Genomic DNA, 15,569 nt, shown 5'->3' with positions numbered 1-15,569 from the left:
TTGAAATGCAGGGTGATATGTTGTTAAGGTCATGGACTACGGGATCACAGGAGCAGGCAACTATAATGGAAACCATGACAAGCCCTGACCTACTGAGGTGGATGGCCCTTGAAGTGATGATAAATATATGAGAATACTATAGACTTTCTACTATAGACAGCCAGACTGCAATCTTGCTAATCTTGTGTCTGCTTTTTTCGTTTATACATGTTTTATTTTTTAACATGGTAGTCAGTTTTTTCTAAGCCATCTAAAGGTCAAAGGCTAGTTTACTTACAACTTTTAGCATATAAAACATTCTTTTTTTCTTCTTAATTTCTTTTGTTTCTGTAAGTTTCACAGCTGAAATTCCAAGGAGATGCCCATATGTATTCAAACACCAGAACTGGGTCTTGCCCTAAAAAAGACTGTATATAGATCTCTGGATCCTAGGCCCCACTTTCTTGATTCTCAGAGTGAGTTTCATGGCTCTGTTTCTGCATTTATTCCCCCTCTGAGTTTACTCTGATGTCTGAAGTCGGCTGTTCTCAAGGAGTCCTGTTCTACTTTGTACAAACGACATTATTTTTCTTTCCTTGGTGACTGAAATGTTGCGAGTCTGATTTTGATTATTTCACCAGCCATCTAGTCTGTTTGGTGGTAAATGGTGGATGACAGAGAATCCCAGCTCAGACTTTTTCATTTGTCTTTATTGTGAGTCTTGAAGCTTATGATATGCCTTGTATTACATGTTGTTTGAATACCAGTAAAGCCAAAAATATTTGAGACAATTTTGTTCCCACTGGAATGAAGATCAGCTCCATATCAAGAGACTTTCATAACAAGTATTCCTCAGAGAACTTCTTCCCACTCCCAAGTAACCGCACCTGAGGAGAGAAATTTGCTCAGGCACAGAAAACTGTGTTCCACATTTATTTTTAACCTATAGCTAAAGATGTAGAACTAAGGCTATTCATTCTCTTTGAACTTGTGTGTATAAATGAAAAAAAGTCCTTACTCTCCTTGCAAAGGAAAAGTTAACTTTGTACAATGTTCTTGTAACTGTAGCTCTTTTCTATTACTGGTTCTTTCTCTCATCCTCTCTCCTGAGAAAACTTTTTTAGATTGAGTCAAAACTATATAATTTTGTGTTCTGCAGAAATATTCTATTTAGACAAAGCTACCAGAAAAGGCAAAGAAAATAATGGAAAACATTCAGTTTGTTTGTTTAAATTAAAATTGATTTTGAATAGCTTAGAAGAGAGCTCTGCCTTCTAAGAGGATTCTTGTTTGGTTAATATATCAATTTTTATGAATGGGTCTTGATGTATGAAATAAACTGGCAATGAATATAAAATGTTCATGATTACTTCTGGCTGTCCGGAGTTTCAAGATCTATAGTGAAATATAACAAATTTTGAGTTCCTTACTTTTTCTCCTCTCTCTCAGAAGAATAAGAGAACTGTTGTAGAAATACCCAATTCAGCCAAGTTTATACCTTAAGTTCCATGTTCTAACAAGAAGAGAGAAACAAATCTTAAAGAGCTATGTATGACTGTAAAGTGATGTGTGATGTGGATTACTGAAGCACAAGAGCTCTGCTCATCTCTTAAATTGCCTTGAATGTAACAGAGTCCTTAGCCAAAGTGTGTGAAAAGTGAAAGGGGTGTGTGTGTGTGTGTGTGTGTGTGTGTGCATGTGTGTGTGTGTGTGTGAGAGAGAGAGAGAATTGAAATTGGTTATTTTGGTTAAAACCTATAGTTAATATGAGTAATTAGAACTGTATTAAGTAAAAGAATAATGAAAAAATGCAAACATGTTTATAAAATGATGGATGTGTATGGTCTATTTTTTTATCAACCTAAAAAGAAAAAAGTTTTATCTTAAGTCTTAGACATATGGACTCTGATCAATAATACCTCTCTAAATAATTGGAATGCTAAGAACAACAGAAAGGGAAATTTGAGATTGAAGAATAATTTATAGAAGGCTTGATGTAAAGTGAATTATATTTACAAATAATGGATTTGAAAAAAGCTATAAAATATATCAAATTTTGATCAAGTTAAGTCAATTTTGATGAGCTTAACCATAAAATAGAGAAATGCTCATCAATCTTTGACTCCAAAATGTTATTTAAGTGGTATACAAAAAAAGTAAGATTAGAATTTGATTTACTTTCCGTTAAACTGACAGACTGAGTTTTGAATCCACAGTCTGCTCTTAATTTAACAAAGGGAAAATCATTTAGTGCCTTCAGTATAGCTTTCCCAGACAACAGAAGTTACCTATGTGACAAAAATATTCCCTTTATCATAATTATCTTTTTTTTTCTTTCTAGTCTGCTTCTTGTGAAATCTGGTATCCCTAATATTTAATGCTACTGAGGCTGCGTTATATTTTTTTGTACTCTTAAAGGCACCTGACTTTTGCTTATACTTTTGCTCCTCTAACAATTCTTTCCATATTGTTTTCTCCGAGTTCAAACCCCAAACTTAAAAACAATTGATTCTGACATGTTTTAAACTATCTTTTGGGTGTTCCAGATGGCGGCAAGGCCACACCAAAGATTTTCTTCTTCACTATATAAAAGGAGGGCTGCTAAAAATGGTAAAATATTTCTAACATAGTTATAGAAATGAACCAAAGATGATTCCTGCACATTGGCCCCTATGTTGTTTACTTCTTACATCAGGCTAGCACTTGAAAGCCTGTTGGCTCCAAACCTAAAATTCTTAGACATCCAGTTGTTTTAAATATCTCCCAATAAAGTATAAGTTCAGCCATTTAGAGTCTACCTGCTTTGCATATCACACAAAACTGCAACCAACATGTGCTAGCCATAGATAAGATAAACCTTAGGGCTCTAAAAGACCCCAACCAACTACAGATCAGAACTCTCTGATCCAGACTCCCCGTCTTGCTGCTGAGTAACCTACCCAGCTATGTAACCCTTCTCTTTGACTTCCCTTTCCTGGTGGAGTTCCCTAACCCTTTTTCCCTCCTGGGTGGTAGTTCTATGTCATCATCTCTGGAAGGTTTTCCGCTATGAGAGACATCCCCTCTCATGCAAACCTGTCCATAGGAAGCACAAATATAGCTTGCTATGTGCTAATACCCCCTCATAGGCATACCTTTTCCTTGATTAGCCCCAAGATCCTTGAACTCACTACAATTATCCATAGTTTTATTTATGTGAGTACTAACTGTTTTGAGACCTGTCCTATTTATCAGAGTTCAAAATATGAGAGGAGGTAACTAATTTTTAAAAAGTTCCACCACCTTAAATTAAATATATAGCAACCAAAACATTATTAATATAAATGTATCAGAAGCAACCTGTGCTAAGTTGCTTGCATTGATGGTCAATTAATGCTTCCTTATATCCCTGTCTTCACAGTGTGATTTTACAGCCCCACGCATCCAGAGGTAGAATCTTTTCACAAACCTATGAATGTGGGTTGGCCTTATGAATTGCTTTGGCCAAAAGAACCCAATGGAAGTGATGTTCTAGTTTTCAGCATGTGCTTGGCAAGCCTTGAACAGTTTCATTCTCTGAACCCGACATCTACTGAAGAACAAACCAGCAAGCCTCTTAAGGATGAGAGACCACACGGAGAATAGACAAGTTGTACCCATTCAAGTGAACCTCGGTGGCATCATCTGAGTCAAGACTAGATTATCAGAATTGCCTCATGAGAAATAATATTTGTTGCTTTAAGCCACTAAGTCTTATGATATTATTATAATAGATTACTGATACACATTTATGTTTTTACCCAAAAGTTAATGCAATAACTATCAAATTCATTTTTATTTTTTTAAAGATAGTATTTATTTAGGGGCGCCTGGGTGGCTCAGTGGGTTAAGCCTCTGCCTTCGGCTCAGGTCATGATCCCAGGGTCCTGGGATCGAGCCCCACATCAGGCTCTCTGCTCGGCAGGGAGCCTGCTTCTCCTCTCTCTCTGCCTGCCTCTCTGCCTACCTGTGATCTCTGTCTGTCAAATAAATAAATAAAATCTTTAAAAAAAAAAAAGATAGTATTTATTTATTTAACACAGAGAGAAGGAGGGGGAGAGAGCAAACACAAGTCAGGGGAGCAGCAAGCAGAGGGAGAAGCAGGCTTCCTGCTGAGTGGGGAGCACAATGAGGGGCTCTATCCCAGGGCCCTGAGATGATGACCTGAACTGAAGGCAGCCACTTAACTGACTGAGCCACCCAGATGCCCCTCAAATTGATTTTTAAGGAAATGTATTTCAGAGATAAATTATCTCCATGGAGTAGTAATACTCATGATGAACATTTTATGGATAGATTTTTTAAAAACTTAAAGTTTATCAGTGCCCTCACTGTGAATAGTATGTTCTTATTTCAAGGTGATCAATGACTAAATCCTTATGGAATTAATATGTATGTCCTCAATAAAAGATTCCATTCCTCTCCACTCTGGTATTGTTGGTTGTTACATCAAATATATACTAAGTATACCTCTTTAAGTCCTATCTTCAACAGGTGGCTTCTACCTTTCTCTCATACTTGCCCAAAGACCCTAATACAAATTGTAGCTCAAAAATTATGTCTTCTGAAAGAAATATCAAAAGAATGATAGTCTTATAAAAAATGCATTTTCCTAACAATTTCTAGTAGAAGGAAAAGACTTATGACTACAGGCTTCTCAATTTAAAGTGATATCATAAATATAAACCTACTGTGTGGCTCTTTTCATCCATAAACACACAATTTTGGGGGGGTAGCCTGCTTAATCCAAGATGAGAAGAATAAGAATTATCTTATCTTGTACTGAATAAATGAATTAAATTATGATAAATATTAGTTATTGATTAAAAATATGAAAAAATGTTTTCTTTATAAGGATCCACTTACAAATTTCAATTTACTTGGCATTACTTGTACAAACTAGAATGAAATATCCTTTAAATGGCATGTGAATGGTTCCAAATAACCCATCAGAACTTCAGGGGAAAAAATCCTCATGAAAATTTTAATGTACGTGATAAGTTAAATCACCAGAAATAGAAGCACCTGGATAGCACAGTTGGTTAAGCATCTGACTTTTGGTTTCAGCTCAGGTCTGATCTCAGGATCATGAGACTGAGCCCCACTTGGGCCTTGTGCTCAGTACAGGGTCTGCTTGAATTTCTCTCTCCCTCTTCCTATGCCCTTCCCTCCTGTGCGTGCTCTCTCTCTCTCTTTCACTGAAATAAGTTAATAAACTTACAAAAAAAATCACCAGAAATAATAATACTATATAAGTTAAGAACAAATGTTAATTTATTTTATCTACAAAATAACATACCACAGTAGTTCAGTATATACATAATTTCTCTATTACAGAAGTATTTATAAAGTTTTAGTATGAATCAATACTTTCCTACCATGATGTAATTGAAAAATCTAGTTTGTATCTCACTTTTCATACTAAACATCACATTTAATGGCAAGTCATTTATCTAGATGTGGTTGTTCCCAATTAGAAACATGGACTCACTTATTATATGAAAATTATTGCCACTAAGTCCTAAATAATAACTAGCCTGGTCCCTCTTCCTTTCTTAGGAAGCCTAAGAAACTTTCAGACAAACAAGAAATATTAGGAAAACTTAAGATTATAACAAGAGGAAAGGAAAGCCTATGTCATTATATATAATGTAGGTAAAATCTAGAAGAGGAAAATGGAATGATTCCTGAATACCAACTTCAATATAAGAATGATAAAGACAATAAAAATATTTCTGCCACATAAAATCACTTTAGATGATGACACTAGGGAATCTGTCAATCTTCTTGACAGAAGTTACTAATGCCTTAGTATCATTTGATTCTAGTTTTGCTAACCATGCAGTATAGACATTTTTATGCTTTAATCAACACTTCTGACTCCATCTTTTTTATTGAAGCTGGCCCAATAAAATACCAAGTTAACAATACTGAATAAAAAGTGATCAACAAACTTAATCAGAAGTGCAGTCTGACCACAAAACAAGGTTCAGATGCAAACTTGCAACTCATCTTACCCACAATCATAAGCCACTGTACACGTATTATCTTACTGTCAGGAAAAGAAAAGCTTCTTTTATCCTATGATAAACAAACACAGGTACAGCCATATTTTGGAAATATTGGCAGGTTCAACTCAAGACCACCACAGTACAATGAATACCAAAATTGAATATTTCAATGAAGTGAGTCAAATGATTTTGATTGATTTCCCAGTGCATATAAAAGTTTTATTTACACTATATTGTTGTCTATTAAGTATACCATAGCATTATGTCTAAAAAAAAAACAATGTGCATACCTTTATTTAAAAATAACTTGTTGCTTAAAAATTGCTAACCATCATCTGAGGTTTCGGTAAGTTGTACTCTTTTTGCTAGTGGAGTGGTTCACCTCGTTGTTGATGTCTGCTGACTAATCAGGTGGTAGCTGCTGATGGTTAGAGTGGCTGAGACAATTTCTTAAGACAGTGATAAAATTTGTCTTATCAAATGACTCTTCCTATCATGAATGGTTTCTCTGTAGCACGTGATGCCATTTGATAGCATTTTACTTCTTTCAAAATTGGAGTCAATCTTCTCAAACTCTGCTGTTACTTTATCAACTAAGTTTATGTAATAGTCTAAATTCTTTGTTGTAATTTCATCAATCCTCATAATATCTCCACCAGGATTAGATTCCATTTCAAGAAAACACTTTCTTTGTTCACCCATAAGAAACAACTTTTCATCTGTTCAAGTTTTATCATGAGATTGCAACAGTTCAGTCACAACTTCAGGCTCTGCTTCTAATTTTAGTTTCCTTCTATTTCCACCACAGCTGTAGTTACCTGTAGTTACTTCCTACAGGTAACTTTGGGCTTGAATCCCCAAAGTCATCCATGAGGATTGGAATAAATTTCTCCTAAATCCCTGTTTATGTCAATATCTTGATTTCATCCCATGAATCACAAATGTGGTTAATGGCACCTTGAAGAGTGAATCCTTACAGAAGATTTTCAATTGACATTACCCAGATCTAACAGACAAATCACTTTCTGTGACAGCTACAGCCTTACAATATGTAATTCTTAAAAACAACACTTAGAAGTCTAACTTACTTCTGACCCATGTGCTGCAGAAGAGATGTTGTATTAGCAGCCATGAAACCAACATTAATCTCATTGTCCATCTCCATCAGAGCTCTTGGGTGATCAGATGCATTGTCAGTGAAGAGCAGCATTTTGAAAAGAATTTTTATTTCTGAGCAGTAAGTTCAACAGCAGGCTTAAAACCATAAGTGACTTTTAATCTCACAAAACAAACTGAGGGTTGCTGGGGGGAGGGGGTTTGGGAGAAGGGGGTGGGATTATGGACATTGGGGAGGGTATGTGCTTTGGTGAGTGCTGTGAAGTGTGTAAACCTGGTGATTCACAGACCTGTACCCCTGGGGATAAAAATATATGTTTATAAAAAGTAAAAAATTTAAAAAAAAAATAAATAAAAAATTAAAAAAAAATATTCAGTGAACTCTGCTATAAACAGATGTTCTGTTATCCAAGATTTATCGTTCCATCTATAGAGCACAGGCAGAATAGATTTAACATAATTCCTAAGGGTCCAAAGATTTTTGGAATGGTAAATGAACATTGTCTTCAACTTAAACGTACCAGTTACATTCAGCTCTAAAGACAGTGTCAGCCTGTCCTTTGAAGTTTTGAAGCCAGACATTGATTTCTCCTCTCTAGCTATGAAAGTCCAAGATGACATGTTTTTCCTGTAAAGGCTATTCCATACACAATGAAAATCTATTATTCATTGCAGCCACTTCAAGAATTTTCTTAGCTGGACCTTCTGGACAATGTGCAGCTTCTCCATCAGCATGTGCCACTTTATCGTGCCCTTTTCTGTTACGGAGATGGCTTCTTTCCTTAAACCTCATGAACTAACCTCTGCTAGTTTCCAACTTTTCTTCGATAGCTTCTTCACCTCTCTCAGCCTTCACAGAACTGAGGAGACTTGGGACTTTGCCCTGGTTGGATTAGGCTTTGGCTTAACGGAATGTTGTTGCTGATCCTCTATCCAGACCACTCCAACTCTCTCCATATCAGCAATAGGACTATTTCACTTCCTTATCATCATATGTTCTCTGGAGTAGCACTTTTAATTTCCTTCAAGAACATTTCCTTTGCACTCACAACTTGGCTGTTTGGCACAAGAGGCCTACCTTTCAGCTTATCTGGACTTCTGACATGCCTTCCTCACTAAGCTTAATCATTTCTGGCTTTTGGCTTGAAGTGAGGAATGTGCAACCCTTCCTTTCACTTGAACACTTAGAGGCCACTGCAGGATTATTAATGCACCCAATTTCAATTCTATTGTGACTCAGGGAATAGAGAGGCCTGAGGAGAGGAGACAGATAGGAGAATAGCCAGTTGGTGGAGCAGTCAGAACATACACATTTATGCATTATGCTTGCCGTCCTATATGGGTATGGTTTGTGGTGTCCCAAAACAATTACAATATTAACAAAAGTCAGTGATTACAGAACCATAACAAATATAATTATGATGAAAAAGTTTGAAGTGTTGTGAAAATTACAAAAATATGATACAGACACACAAAATGAGCAAATGTTGTTAGAAAAATGTCACCACTGGTCTTGTTCAACACAGGGTTGCCACAAAGCTTCATTTTGGAAAAAAAAAAAAAAAGCTACTATCTGTAAAGGGAAATAAAGTGAAACACAGCAAAATAAAGTATGCCTGTAATTCTCTCTAGACTAATTTCTGAAAGAAATAGAAATTTAGAAAAGCTGTATGTATGAAAATATCAATCACAATTTCCTTTATAATGGGAGAAATCCAGAAACAAATACCTAAGTAAATTGTGTTATATGCAATCAATAAATTATAAGGTCAAAAAAGTGATGTTTATGAAGATTATATAATAACTTAAGAAAATGCTTACGATTCCAAAAAATGGTATTAAGAGAATGAAGACATTAAATTACATGCATTATATGATTGCAACATTATTTTTTAAGTGACATATATAAATAAGTCCAGAAAGAAACATGCCAAAATATTATTAGTGACTGTATTAATGCAGTGGTTCTGAATCGAGGGTGGCATCTAAGAAATATTTTCAAGGAACTCCTACTTAGGGCCTGTCCTCAGAGATTCTGATTCATCTCCTCCAATAAAACACAAATCCATGGTTAAATACAAGGTTATAAAGAAAACCTTAGGTAAAGAAAAGTGATTACAGTTGGCCACTGAATAACATGAGTTTGAACTGTGCAGGTCCACTTATACATGGATTTTTTAATGATACTGTACAGTACTGTATATGTATTTTCCTTATGATTTGCTTAATATTTTCTTTTCTCCAGGTGAGTTTATTCTAAAAATACAGTATATAATAGATATATAAAATATGTGTCTGTTGACTTTATTACCAGTAAGGCTTCTGATCAACACTGAACTATTAGTAGTTAAGTTCTGAGGAAGTTAAGTTACATGCAAATTTTTTTATTGTGTGGGAGGTTGACATGCCTAACCCCCATGTTGTCCAACAGTCAACTGTATTTGTTTCTCATTTTCTGCTTTGTTCAGGTTTTCTGAAATAGGCTGATGTGCACTGTACAACATAAAAGAAACATATAATAACTAAATCTAATAATGGCAATAGTACCTGTAATTTTTAATTAAACATTTGATTCAGATAAACTTTCTCTTTTAATCATCAAAATAATTTTATTGGATAAATGTTAGTATCCTGATTTTATACACTGATGCAAAAGAAATTAGGTTACTTCCAAAGATCATGAAGCTATAATTAGCAGTCAGAATTCAAAGTCCTTCTTGCCTTGTATGTGAGAAAACCAAAAGAGAACAAAATCGTCATGACTTCAGAAAGGCTGGCCTTGGAAATCCCCAATCCCCAGTTGGTTAGGATGAGTTTGGTGACTGGCTTTAGATTTTTCTTCTTTTGTGTGTTTCAGCAATACTGAAAAGATATAGCCATACCACATATACGGAGATGGGGGAAGTGCATCACGACTGTCAAATATATGGAGGTCAAGTAACCTCTGATGAAAGAATCAATAGGAACTATCCTTTGCTTACCTTCTAAGTATAATTTTAAAATTCATCTTCTTGCACAATGTCTTAACACAATCCTGATAGGGAAAGAATTCTCATTTTTAAAGATTCTTAGCCACTAAAGAGTCTCTATAAAACTCTTAGAGAAAATCTTTATGAAGATAAAAATGTGAGTCATTAGAGGCTGGATATAAAGCCAGTTTTCAGCACTGAAGAGACCACCTGCTTGGTCCTCAGGCCACAACCTCCTACTAAAGTCACCCGAAGAAAGCTTGAGAGAAAGACCAAGGCTGGCTGCATAACGGAATTTTACTTTTTCACTTGAAGTTTGACAAATCTATGATCAAGGTATAAATTCAAATAGTTTTCAGTGAGAGAAGAAATCATTAAGCAAGATCACATGTGAGAAAAGATACAGTAAGTTAATTAGTAAGTTAATCATGTCTGAATATTAGACACTGAGCTTGGCAAACATTTGAACAGGGAATTTCCTTTCAACTGCTAATGCTTATAGGGTAATATATATTAAACACCAAATCAGTTTTAGAGTTTGGTTCCGATATTGCTACTAATTAGTTTTGGCTGATATTGAAGTATTTTGTATGCTCCATTTATAAAAGCACTGCTTGCCCATCTGTTCATAGGTTGAAAGTGATTAAAGGATACTTATTTTGGCTGTTGTAAAAGCCAAACACTTTTTAAGCTGCAAATATGTGACAAAACCCGTTAAGGTTGCCAAGTTCAGAAATATATTAAAAGAGATTTGTGATGCTTCCCTCCCCCAATTCCTCTTCCAACCTGCATTATCGAAAAGTAAATATCACTGTTTTCCTGATTAGACTAGCATGCCTCTTTGTCTAAATGCTTTGCAATTTCGTTATAATTTTCACAATTTACCCTGATTTGGATCCTCTGCTACCAAGCTGTGTTGGGGGCTTTCGTTTCCTGTATGTGCAGCCTTAAAGTAGAAACATGTGATGTCCTCGTGCTTTGAATGCCAGATTTGAAAGCAATGTGGGTAACGAGTGAAATAAGTTTGCAGCCTACTTTAATTCCCTACAAAGGTCTGTTCAGGTTGAAAACTATGCATTAAGTTCAGCAAGGAGTTTTTTTTGTTGTTTGTTTTGTTTTGTTTTGTTTTGTTTTGCTTTTGTTTTTTTAAAGATTTTATTTATTTGCCAGAGGCAGAGGGAGAGAGAGCAAGCGAGCACAGGCAGACACAGAGGCAGGCAGATGCAGAGGGAGAAGCAGACTCCCTGCCGAGCAAGGAGCCCGATGTGGGACTCGATCCCAGGACCCTGGGATCATGACCCGAGCCGAAGGCAGCTGCTTAACCAACTGAGCCACCCAGGCGTCCCTGTTTTGTTTTTTAAAGAAAGAAAGAAAAAAAAAAAAAACTAAGATTTTTAAGGACAGAGATGTGCTACATTTCCATGAATAATATAATCTTAATGTTATTTAATACTCCATTCCCAACTCTTCCCAAGGGGTACTACTTCATGCTAACAAAACCTGTACTCTTTGAAAACCAGAGTAGGGCTCCCAAGACTTTTGAAAATAAGATGCAATGTCCTGAAGTAGAAGATAATACCACCTTAATTAGGGCAAAATGTTTAGTTTCAATATGAGTGAAATGCATTTCCTTCTGTTATTTATATGCTCCTTTTGAATCTTGATCATTTCTTATGATGTCAGCCTGCCTGATCCCCCCAAAACCAAGTGGCCTCCTATTTTTGGCTGCTCCCAGTTCCACAGCAACCTCTTTAACTAGATCATATTAAAGGGTGGAGGTCCCATATTTTACTGAAAGCCTCTATGGGTATTTGCTTTAAACAGTTTACTACCTGAAGTTCGCTAACTAGTACCTATCCAGAAATGCAGGTGGTATAATGCACTGGGAGGATTTCCTCTCCCTGCCCCCGTCACACCTGATTTTCCCCTAAAAGAAATCTCCCAGCCTATTATATCATCTCCACGGAAAGATGGGTTTTGTTATTACTGTTATTATTTTGTTATTACTACAATTTATCAACAGCTTTTCCTCAAAGCAATTTAGAAATATCTAAATTCCAAATGTAGTTCAAAAAACACAATTATTATCTCCCTCACATATAAACACTTTGGAGGAGCACTATTTATTTTGAATTAAAATGACATTGTCATTTTACACAGTAGAATAACAAAAGTAGAAAGGAAATGTTGTTTTTGTTCAAATTGAATCAATTCTGATTTTATGGTCAAGGTAATCAGTGGTGCACTTTCAGGGAACTCTTTAATAGAACATTTAAAATTCGTTTCTACTATGCCTCCATGTTTTATCTGTTCAACACTGAAAGAAGTTACCCTGAAGATGCCTGAAATGACTAGGATGTTCATTGCAAATGTTTAAGAGGAGCAGATATTTCTGTGGCACAGTGAACAGAGTTGTCCATTTTTCATGACCTTGTCTACAAAATAGGGAACATGGGTTTGTCTACCCTTCTTCCCAATTCAGTAATTTACTTATTCCTCTCAGGGAAGCCCTTGACTCCTCATCCAAACTTCAGTCAGTCATGGAGGCGAGCTGGCTCTACCCGCTGCCATCTGTCTCCTTCCCCTCTGCTCAAAAAGGGAGGCGATGAAGGCTGGTGCCTGTTCAGACTTCTTGTCCCTGGAAGAGAATTCAGGTGACTCTAAAAACATTTTCTGAGATTATTCTCAATATTTCAGGACCAATGGCATGTATGTTTTAGGGAGTGTCATGGCCAGGAATTCAGAGACCCTCATGCAGACACACATAGTGTGATGGTCGGACAGCGATAGCTCAAATTCTATGAAAAACGTGGACAGTCCTCAGAGCAACCTGGAAGAGAGAAAGGAGGGACTTTATAGCCCCCTTTCCCATGCTTCTGCCTCTTATTCTCCCCCAGTGAGTTCTTCCATGGAAAAGTAACTGAAAATCTGATTTTCCCTGCTGGAGACATTTGTTCATCTTCATTTTACTTGTGGGCAGGATTACTGTGATTTACAGATGAAGATTTATGTGTATTTCTCCTCCCAGGATTCTGCTTGTTGCTCCTCAGACATTTTCATTCTGATTCTAAAGGGACCTTCCCCTTTAATCAAGCCCAGCCATTCTTTTTCCCAGGTACTGATTCTATGTAGTCAGTTTCTTCCTCACTCACTGCTGCATCCTTCAGCAGACATCAATGGAATTATGAATATTCCATGCATGCGAAAAGCAAAGTAAACTCAAGACTTTATTCTAGAGTTTCAGCCATCTCTATTCCAGAGAAGAAAGCAGAAGTCCCAGTCCAGTCTGTAGCTTAAGCTAGCATGATCTAACTCTGTTTTACCAGAGAACCCAGCTATCAGAACTATGTTGCTTCACATCTTCTTTGGTCTGCCCATTGGTGTGGTGTTTTTCCATCTAACTGGGCAAGATTGAAAAAAAAAAAAAAAAAAAAAAACAGATACTATTAACCTAATGATCTTTGGTGACTCTCACTGATGCTGGATTCTGGACACATTCAGAGACCTAGCCTGCCAGTGGTCCACCACCAGCCTTGCTCCTGCTTGGGTGTACAGCTTTCCTGAGCAGAACCTTATACAGAAGAATAAGCAATATAAGGAAGAGATCAAAGCTCCATAATTAACAACTAAGAGGAAGTTTCTGAATTCTTGGCAAGTCATAAGCAAGGGACCAATAGCTCCTGAAGATTCAGAGTCAAGTAGACATTCTAAAAGCCAGGGAAATAGTCATAAGGCAGGAAAGTCAGGGTAGGTGGATAATCAGCAAAAAGAACAAACCAAGCACCACCAAATGATATCAAGGAAAAGAAATGAAGAATTGAGGCAATTGAGCTGGGAGTCAAGGGGAACCTAGACATAGTCAAATATGCCTCTTAGCTTGCTACTCCAAAGTGTTGTCTGAGGGCCAGTGGCATAGGCATCACTTGGTGTTTACTGGAACTGCAGTATCTCAGACTGTACTGATTCTGTGTTGCTCAGGAAGAATGACCCTAAAACTGAAAAGGATAGAACAGATACTCACAGGAGAAAGCTGAAGCTCAAACCAAGGAAAGATCTCACAAACAAAACTGAAGCTGCTCTTAGTTAGTTACATTTTCTGTGCTCAGGAAAGTAATTTCCCAGATTCATCTGTTCATGTGATGTCTTTGAGAAACTGAACAATGAATGTGATATGAGAATTCTGGAGAGTGGTAAATATCTTCACTTTCAAAGAGGAAAAAGCAAAAAAAAAAAAAAATAGAAATTACAAATTACATATGGACAAGTAAGTATGGACCATGTTTTATCAGTTATCAACTAGTTGGTAGGTAATTAAAGTAATAAAGGTGCCAAGAGCCAGCATGTGCATAAAAACAATGTCAAGCCACCTTGAATTTATTTCTTTTATTTAATTTTAGTTTTATTATTATTATTGTTTTGTTTCTACTAGATTGATATACCAGGGAATGATTTGTGATGTCTCTAAATGTAAGGAAGGCAATTTTCAAGGTTCTTATAAAAACTTGTAAATCAGGTAGAGAAATAGAAAGCTGATTGGGTGGTTTTAGATGATAGGATAAATAGCATAATTTCTGGCTAAGATAAGGAATAAAGGAGAGAAAATTTGGAGAGGGAAATACAGAATTATTTCAGTTTTAAGAGATGGCTAAGGGATATTCTAATAAAGATACCAATAAGCAGTAGAAAGTTTGAAATAGAAGCTACAAATGGCTAGAAAGGGAAAAAAATTCACTAGAAGACAAAGATTTAAAAAAAAAAGTAATCCATGCATTGAACAAATATTTGTTCATTCATTCAGTGTAAGGTGTTCTTCTAGCAGTGAGAATACACTAGAGTAAATAAAACAGAAAATCCCCTGCCCACGTTGGGCTTATATTCTAATGGGAAAGACAAATAGTAATCACAGTAAACAATGTAACTACACAGTATGTTAGAAGGCAATATGTGTTATAATTAAAAAAATAAATAAATCAGGGAAGGCAGTTAGGGAGTATTGCAGGGGTGGAGGATATAATTTTAAATGCATATCGTGGCAGGTGTGGGATTCTTGAAAAGGTAATATGTGAACTAATTATCTTAGGTAAACGTGACAAGAAGCTAAATCTGATGTTGGAATGTCATAGCTTTACAGGCAAAGCTTGCAATTGATTAATATATATGGTTGTGCAAATAATTCCTTTCAGACCTATGAAAATGGTTAGGTACCTTTCCTCTATCACTGCAATTGCCACATTACTTTGTAATTATCTCTGGGTCTATCACCCCTCTATCCTCTGAATTCCCCAAGAGTGACAAATTTTTTTTGTTTGTTCGGCAATATGTAGTGAAGAAAAGAGGGGTAGGAAAAGAGAAGAAAGGAGGAACGAAAGGAGATCAAATGGAGATACATTCAAATATTTGGGGTCTTAGGGTTTTCTTGTTTAGGGTTTTGTTTTGTTTCTGTTTGTTTTCAGAATTTAAATCAATGTGAGTATTG

At 36.1% G+C, this 15,569-nt stretch overlaps 1 protein-coding gene across 1 annotated transcript in view; it reads right to left on the bottom strand.

Annotated features, from left to right (window-relative positions):
• The window catches only part of IQCM (IQ motif containing M), a 436,096-nt gene that overhangs the window by 202,439 nt on the left and 218,088 nt on the right, over positions 1 to 15,569 (bottom strand). The window lies entirely within an intron of this gene.

Source organism: Mustela nivalis (assembly GCF_964662115.1).
Source record: "Mustela nivalis genome assembly, chromosome: 4".
NCBI classification, from domain to species: Eukaryota; Metazoa; Chordata; class Mammalia; order Carnivora; family Mustelidae; genus Mustela; species Mustela nivalis.
The sequence above is the reverse complement of the archived record's forward strand: the minus strand, read 5'-3'. Positions and strand labels throughout refer to the sequence as shown.